The sequence below is a fragment of the Trachypithecus francoisi genome, unplaced genomic scaffold (assembly GCF_009764315.1).
Source record: "Trachypithecus francoisi isolate TF-2019V2 unplaced genomic scaffold, Tfra_2.0 Lachesis_group12, whole genome shotgun sequence".
In the NCBI taxonomy this organism is placed as follows: domain Eukaryota; kingdom Metazoa; phylum Chordata; class Mammalia; order Primates; family Cercopithecidae; genus Trachypithecus; species Trachypithecus francoisi.
Genome location: NW_022681457.1, coordinates 120,038,415 through 120,047,134, shown reverse-complemented (window position 1 = coordinate 120,047,134; position 8,720 = coordinate 120,038,415). Strand labels below are relative to the sequence as shown.

At 57.9% G+C, this 8,720-nt stretch overlaps 1 long non-coding RNA gene across 1 annotated transcript; it reads left to right on the top strand.

Annotated features, from left to right (window-relative positions):
- Positions 1–4,645: 4,645 nt before the first annotated feature.
- Positions 4,646–7,634, top strand: LOC117093415. The gene is made up of 3 exons (XR_004441137.1): positions 4,646–5,235; positions 5,678–5,893; positions 6,386–7,634. It is a non-coding gene; the product is annotated as an uncharacterized LOC117093415 (long non-coding RNA).
- The last annotated feature ends 1,086 nt before the right edge of the window (positions 7,635–8,720 follow it).

Below are 8,720 nucleotides of genomic sequence, written 5' to 3'. Positions count from 1 at the left end.
AAACTTGCTCAGGGGACCCAGGTAGCAACGGGACAGATCGCTACATCTCAGGACCCCGGGGCCCCAGCCAAGCTTGTTTTCAGGAGATGTGGCCTCTGTGGAAGGGACCTTCTTTCTAGAGGGGCCCAGGCCTCCCCAGGTCAAGGGTCCTGGCTTGGCTGGAGGTGTCTCTGCTGCTTTGCCTGGTGGGGAGGGCCCCATCTTGAGTGTGCCACCCTCTGGAGGGTGTCTCGTCCGAGTGAGTGCTGGATGAGTGACGTGGGCGCTGTCCTCACAGGGCTGCTTCCTTTACACGTGTGTCGGCTGCCTTGAGATGCTGGCTCCCAGGACCTAATCTTGGTCAGCCGGGGTGGCGAATCTTCCTTCTCTGTCCTCCAGCAGCTCCCTCCCCACCCTGACTTCCTTCCTGGGGCGCCTGTGCACCAGCTGTGAGGGTACACATGGCGATGAATGTTGGAGCCACACCTGGTGACTTGCAGACAGACTGAAAACCGCAGAGTGTGGTGGGGCCGCTGGCCTTCCTAGGCTGTGCTCAGCCTGGCACGGCTGCAGCGAGGACGTCCTGGGGCCACGGCCACCGAGTACCACGGGTGCAGGGGCTTGAACCACAGATGTTTATTCCCTCACGGCTCTGGAGGCTGGAGGTCTGAGATCAAGGTAAGAGCAGAGCTGGTTCCTTCCAGAGGCTCAGAGGGCAAATCCACCCCAGGCCTCTGCCACCCGCGGCTGTGTGGCACACTCCTCGCTGCTCCTCGGCTCCTGGGAGCGCTGCCCAGGCTCTGGCTCCAGCTTCATGGGGCGCCTCTCTGCCTGTGTGTCTGTGTCCACACCCTCCCTTTGTGCGAGGGCACCCCTCATGGTGGACGAGGGTCCCCTCACTCCAGTGGGCCCCTTACCTCCACTGTTCTGTCAAATGAACGTTTATTCCCAAGTCAGGTCACATTCCGAGGTCCTGGGCTGAGAACTGCAACTTATGAATTTTGTGGAACACAGTTCAGCCCACATGAGTCCTCCATAGGCTGAGGGAGCTGACGTGTCGGGGGCGAGGGGCTGGGGCTATGGCTGGCATGGGGTCACTGCTGCGTTCTGCTTAGTGACAGACAGTTCTGCCTCGACAGGCATCATTTTGGCTCCTGACTGCAATGTCTGGGGAAATCTGGCTACTTCTGGTAGGCACTTGCCATGGCCTGTCGGTGCCCTGCAGAGCTGCTGTCTGTGCGGCCTCTCGAGTCCCCAGAACTCTGACCTGGCCAGGGTCCAGCAGGAGCACTGGTCACACTGAGTGTTTCCACAGAGGGGACTTGATGAAGGCGTCGGTTTCAGGAGCCGTGGCCGTCTGCAGGTCACAAGAGCCCTTGAGGGTAGCCCAGGGCTGGTGAGTGAGGGAAGCTGGGAGCAGGCTGGGGCCATAGGTTCCAGACACTCAGAGGTCAGCCCCACAGCACAGGGGTCCCCCTTCAGAGCTGGGATGCTGCTAGAGAGGGCACAGTGGGACCAGCTCAATGGGGTCCCCAGAGAAGCTGGAGACCAGAACCAGCTGCAGCCGCCAGGACCGAGCACCACTGCTTGGTGAAGAGCTGGCAGGGGTGGCCAGGCCAAGTCCTCCTCAGCGCTCGCTTCCCAGCTGGCCCAGGGCCCCACAGGCAGAACCCGACAGGAAGCCAGCGGGCAAGGGAGAAAGAGTCTGTTGGGTCCTTGCCCGCATCTCAAAGTGCGGCAGGGCAGGCTGGGAGCTGAGGGGCCCCAGGAAAATGCTGGGCACCGTCACCCTTCAGGGAACCTGCATCAGTGCACGCCCGTTACACGTGTGGCAGTTTCCAGACAGTGACAGCGGCTGCCTGGGGGTGCTGCTGCTGGACAAGCCTGGTTGGCCTGTTGTGAAAAGAAACACACGCCGCCCTCCTGTAAAAGGAGGAGAAGCCCCACAGCCATGAGAGCCACTGCCTGGTCACAGGTTAAGAATGCGTCTCGGGTAGGGTGAGCTGCTCTTCTAGGTCAATGTGAGATCATCTGGCTGTTCTGTAGCACATACAATACATTGTCAAGCTGACCACTGCTAACCGTCCATTTATGAAATAATAATGGGAGAGAGAAGGGGAGGAAGAAGGGAATTAGCGCACACACATGCACACACCTACACACATTACATGTGCACACATGCACACACACATGCACACACCTACACACATCACACACATGCACACATGTACACGCATGCACATACACACCGTACATATGCACACACATTACACACGCACCACATGCAAACACACATGCACTCATGTGCACATGTACATACATATGCACACATGCACCTACATGAACACACATGTACACAATACACATGCACACAGACGTACAAACATGCACACACCTACACACATTACACATGCACACATGCACACACGCACATGCATGCACATACACACATTACACATGCACACACGTACACACACCACACGCAAACACATGCGCACTCATGTGCACATGTACACACATATGCACACATGCTACATGAACACACATGTACTCAACACACATACACATAGACATACAAACATGCACACACCTACACACATTACACATGCACACATGCACTCACATTACACATGCACACACACATTAACATGCACACACATACATGTGCACACGTACACATTACACATGCACACACATGCACACATGCAGACACATGCACACATGCAGACACATGCACACACATGCAAACACATGCACTCATATGCACATGTACACACATTACACATGTGTGCACACAGGTACACCCACACACCTGTGTAAGTACGCACGTGCATGTTTCTATGTGGTCTCGGTTTCTGCAGCTGGTCATGTGCTGCAGTGCATATTTATGGGAACATATTTCTTTTACCCACATTCCCTGTTTCGTTTGCCCTCTCTCAGCCTCTCATCTGGTCAAGGTTTGCTCCCTGGTGGGGGAAACTGAGTTGCTGTCACCAAAGGGGCTGAGTCCTCAGTGGCCCTGCTCGTTCCTTTACTTCTGTGTTTTGGTGGCTGCAGCCTACTAATTCTCACAATGCCACATGGCAGTACCCAGAGGCGCCCGGAGATGCCCTGGGCTGCTGCTCGTTCTCCTCTACGGCAGCGTCCCGGGGTCCCCCTCAGCAGGGGCTTTGTCACCTTGGCTGGCACAGGAGCTTGTGGCTTACTTGTGGATTTGGAGCACACAGAGTCCAGCAGCTCAGTGCCCACACTGACTTCCAGCTCTGCAGACCTGCTGTTGTGTCACCAGGGGAAGCATTCTGCTGAGGACCAAGACATCTAAACCAGCAGAGTCCAACATCCTAGGGACAGGAAGGCAGCGTTCCAGGGGTGGGGCTGCAGGTGTGAGTGACAGGAGCTCCTTCTGCATCCAACCAATGCTGGGACCTGGGTATGTTGGGACCTGGGTGTGTTGGGACTTGGGTATGTTGGGACCTGGGTATGCTGGGACCTGGGTATGTTGGCTGCAGAATGGCACCATGGCTTGTTTAAAACATAAATTGCACCTGAAGATAGAAGCCCAGCCTTTCAGGGAGTGCTTGTCCAATGGGCACCATAACTGGGTCTTCACTAGGCCAGCAGAGGGGTGGGGAATGCCATGGACCAAAGATTTGCAAGGACGCCTGCCAGCCATTGCCGAGAGGCTCTGTGAGTTGACTTCCATGGCCGGAAACAGTATGGCGCTGAGTGCCGCGATGGCAAGAAAGGCAAGAGGCAGGTGCGTGGGGTGGAGCCATTGGAGCAGGGAGGCAAGTCTAGCCCAGAAAGGACTCCCCGAAGCCCCTTCCACGGTGCCCCCATGACTTCAGGGTCCCAAGGTCACCCACCAGGCACCCGTGAGTGAGTGGCACAAAGTCCAAGGAAAAGCCGCCGCCAGGGGCCCCAGTGGTGGTTTCTGCTTGGGCGCGTGCGGTATGCGGGTCCCACGACTGTGCTGGTCGCCCGGCTCACCTTGTCCAGGAGAGACCATGTTGCTGAGCTGTGCCTGGTCTCTAGAGTATGGGCTGCCACCACAAAGCACCACAAACCAGGTGGCTTAGAACTGACTGCAGGAATGTCTCTGGTCTGGAAGCCACAAGTGCAAAATCAAGGTATGGGCAGGGCCATCTCCCTCCAAAGACCCTCCCTGTCCCCGGTGGCTCCTCATCAGCTTCCTTGGCCTGTGGCTGCCTCACCCGACCTCAGCCTCTGTCATCACAGGACACTGTACCCACGTGTCTGTCTCCATGCAGCATTTCCCTCTCCATGCAGCATTTCCCCCTCACATTGACTTAGAAACCACCCCAAGGGCCTCAGCTTAACTTGATTAGATCTGCAAAGACTCTATTTCCAGGCTGGGTGCCATGGCTCACACCTGTAATCCCAACATTTTGGGAGGCTGAAGTATGTGGATCATTTGAGGTCAAGAGTTTGAGACCAGCCTGACCAACAAGGTGAAATCGTGTCTCTACTAAAAATACAAAAATTGATGGGATGTGGTGGTGGGTGCCTGTAATCCCAGCTACTCAGGAGGCTGAGGCAGGAGAATCCCTTGAACCCAGGAGGCAGAGATTGCAGTGAGCTGAGATTGCATCAGTGCACTCCAACCTGGCCAACAGAGCAAGACTCCATTCCCCCCTGCAAAAAATAAGACTCTATTTCCAAATAAGGTCCCGTTCACAGGTCCTGGGAGTTGGGACATGAACGTATCTTTTTGGGGTCACCACTCAACCCATGACAAACCCCATCCCTGCCATCCTGGCCACTTTGGGTGGGACCCCTGAGCAAGCATGGGGTAGCAGGCCCCAGAGAGAGGACAAGGGACCTCCCCAGAGTGTGGCTCTGCCTGGATTCCGACAGCACCCCCTGCAGCAGACGGCCTCGGTGCCCTCATGTCTGCCATCCCCATGCCCTCCCAAAGGGCCATCCGCACACCCTGCCCTCAGCCTCCCTGTCTACCGTCCTCCAGTCACCCTCTTTCCAGGCCCCACTCATGCCAGGGCCATCAGCAGGTCTCCTGAGCTGGGAGATGTGTATCTCCACCTCTGCCTGTTTCTCCATCGGGACTAAGTGGACAACAGACCGTGGCCGGGAGCTTCGCCTCCTCCATCGCTTCCCTCCCGCTGCCTTCTCAGGATTCTGGGTTAGAGCCGTGATTCTGCCACAGCCGACTTCCGTCCACAGAAAACAGTCAGAACCAGCTGTGAACCAAACCCGAGTTTTTGTCTTCGGTCCAAGGTGGGCGAAGCTGTATTGTGTGGGATGAGGAGGGGGCGCACGTGAGCGGGGTGTGGGGCAGTGCCAGCCGCCTCATCACTCCTCTTGCTTCTGCCTCCCTCAGCCTCATGGGCTGTCCCTCGGGACCATGGGTTGCTGCCACTAGGCTCATCCTTGCGGCCTCCTGGCTCAGACAGTGCCTGGCCGACAAGGAGCCCTCAGGTTGGATATCTTGTGGTCAGCCACTGGGTCTGGGCTTTTCTCAGAAAGACAGCACGGGGCCTCGGGGGAGAGCACTGCTCTTGGCCCTGGGCGTCTATACCTCGTTCTTCCCTCTGTAGCTTTTCTGAGGTTCCACACAGTAGCCCTATCTGCCATGAAGACCTCTGACCTTGCAGAGGCCAGCAAAGCATCTCAGGGTCTGAGATCCGAGGAGGCCCCCAGATGCTGTTTCTCTTTCTAGGCCCAGGCAGCAGATGGCACGGTAACGTCAGGCCAGGGTGGCAGGACCCTCAGCCACATGCTGGGGCCCTACATTTCAAGGACATACTGCCTGGTCGCTGACGCGTGTGTGTTCTACAAAGTCGAACAAGATGCTTGCTGCTCTCTCTGACCATCAGGAACAACTGATGTGATGTCATCAGCAGGGAGACCAGAGCGGTGGCCCCAGGACCTCCCAGTGAGCAAGATCCCTGTAGAGGGTGTGGGAGGGGTGATCAGGAGGGTGAAGCGGGCCCTGGGCAGGGCTGTGAAGATGAACCCTCACCTGTGCCAGGTGGAAGCTCATGCTCCGGGATCGCAGGAAGCCACGTTCCCAGTGGCCAGTCCTGTGCCTTCTCCCGGGGGACCCGCTCCCTCAGTGGAGATTCCATGGTTGGAAAAGTGTCAGCAGCTGGGTCCCCTGAGTGAAGCCAAGGAGAATCCCCAGCAGTGGTTCTCAGTTGGGGGTGGGGGTGGCTGGACATTGGGCAGTGCCAGACACATTTATGGTGGTTACCTTCGGGGGATGTCACAGGCTTCCAGTAGGGGAGGGCCAGGGAAGCTGCCAACACCTTGTGAAGGCCAGGTCGGCCCCACCACAAAGGGTCATCTGTCCCCAAAGTCCTAAGTGTTGAGATTGTGCAACCCTCGTCCAGGGTCACCTTCTGAGATCCATCTGCCTCCCGCACAGGCCACAGTGCCAGGAATCCCTGCACTTGCTTCTCCAGGCCCAGCCTCAGCCTCACCACAGGGTGCTGTGCTGCTCTGGCTTTCCTCTCCTGGGTAGAGAGAAGCTTCAGGGGTGTCTGCTGTCTCTCCCCACCCCAACAGGCGTCATTCTGTGGGTTTGGGGCCAACGTGGGGATTCTCCCAATGGCCAACTGTGTCCAGTCCGATCATGCATTCCGGGACTGTGGACGTGGCTCAGGCCATGGAGCTCACGTGGAAGTGGACGTGACCACAGGTGTCGCTTTCCTCTGGACTGCAGGCTGCACGGGGCTCAGGGTCCCCAGGAAGCAGATCGGCACAGTCTGCTCCCAGATGGCCTGGCTGGATCCCTGCTGTCGAGCACAGCCTGCTGTGGACCTGGTTGGGGCCAGTGCAGGGGAAGCGTCCAAGTTCCTCCTTGTGAGAGTGTAGGGGACCTTCCTGAAGGCTCCAGGACCCTGGGGAGAGCGGCCTGGCTGGTGCCGAAGCTGAGCAAGTGGCTGGGACTCCTCATGGGGACACCACAAGTGAAGCTTCTGGTGGGTAGACACGGAGGACACCTGCCTTGTAGGTCGAGCTCCACTTCACTAGGCCTTCCATCTGGTTGATCCCAGAGATCCTGATCAATCAGCCACGATTAAAGCACATGCTGAGCTAAATCTCCCAATGATCACTCTGTCCCCACTGCCCACGATGGCTGACAGCTCTTGTCCTCGACTGGCCAGCAGCAGTGAAACCCCGCCTGGCCACTGCCACTCCCCAACCTATCATTCTCACTAGACCAGGGGCCCACCCCAGTGAGTGCGGTCAGCTGCAGATGCCTCCACCTCGCCCCTCGCCAAGATACCCCTCCTAAGCCCTGGAACCCTGAGAGTTGCCTGATACCGCGAGGTCCATGCGGGGGTGATATAAGGTGCAGGATCCCGAGACGGGGGGATATCCGGACCACCCTGGAGGCCCTAAATTCCATCACAAGTGTCCTCATCAGAGAGTCGCAGAGGAGACGTGGTCACCCCCTGCGGAGACGGCCATGTGGGACGGGGTGGGGATTGGAAGATGCCAGTCTTGAAGACCGGAGCGAGGTAGCCACAAACCCAGGAACGTCGGTGGCCCCTGGAAGCTGGGAGAGGCTGCAGAGGATTCCGTACTGGAGCCTCCAGAGGGAGCGCCCTCATTTCCGCCCAGTGAGGCTAACTTTGGACTTCCTGCTTTCGTGAGTGTGAGACAGTAAATGTGTGTTGTTTTATGCCCCCTGGTCTGTGGTGATTTGTCTTGGCATCCCCGGGAAACGAATCCGAGGCCTCTCCCTGCCTTGTCTTGGCCTCTGGAGCACAGCCTCAGTGGAGTTTGTGAGAGGCCAGGCCTCTGTCACGGACAGATTCACTTTCTGAGCCCAGGGAAAAGCATGTCTGGGCCCTGTCCTGGGGGCAGCGGGGAGTCGGGTCCTCTCCTGGAGGTAGCGGGGAGTCGGGCCCTGTCCTGGGGGCAGCGGGGAGTCGGGTCCTCTCCTGGGGGCAGTGCAGAGTGAGAAGCCCATGGTAAATGAGCCCATTGGCTCCTCCCTGAGTCTCCGGGTGGCCTCTTCTCTGCTGGGTCAGGGACGTTCTGGCGTCACAATAAACGTGACTGATAGTCACTGTGAGTCGGGGTCTGTCACTGACCAGCCAGGCCTGGTGAGCAGCCCGGCTCCTTCAGCCGACACAGCAAGGCCACTGTCTCTGGAAGGTGAACCCTTAGCAGGGACTTAGCCCAGATCAGCCTTGCATGTGATCCCTGGTACGAGGCCCTAAACATCACCCCTCAAATTATTTGCCCAAGATGCTTGCAGCAAAGCCTAACATGGCTTTTGGCCTCCGAGTTACCTTCTCCTGGGCTAGACACCTCTGTCCCTAGAGCACGCGCTGACTCCTCATGGGCGCCGAGGAAGCAGGTGGCGCGTCTGGATATCAAGAAGGGCAGGGGCTCCATGCGGCAGAGCAAGCGTCCGGACCAGGCTGCTTCGGGGTCTCTCGGAGCGAAGCCTGGTTTCCCAGACCCGGGCAGTGGACTCTACCCTGGCAAGCGAGCCGCGGAGAGGCGCAGGAGGTGACGACTTTTATTCCTGTGTCCCCGCCCCAAGGTCCAAGGCCCTGGCCCTTCCGGAAGGACGCCTGGTGTCCCCCGAAGAGCCTTGACGCGTGAGGGGCTCGGCTTTGCGCTTCATCGTCGGCTCAATGACATGCAGGGTTCGTTTTCGGTGAAGTCATCCCTGAGGCGAAAAGAAATGAGATTATTTCAGGGCCACCACCGTAGGTCTCTGCTTTGACTGTAGCTGGAGC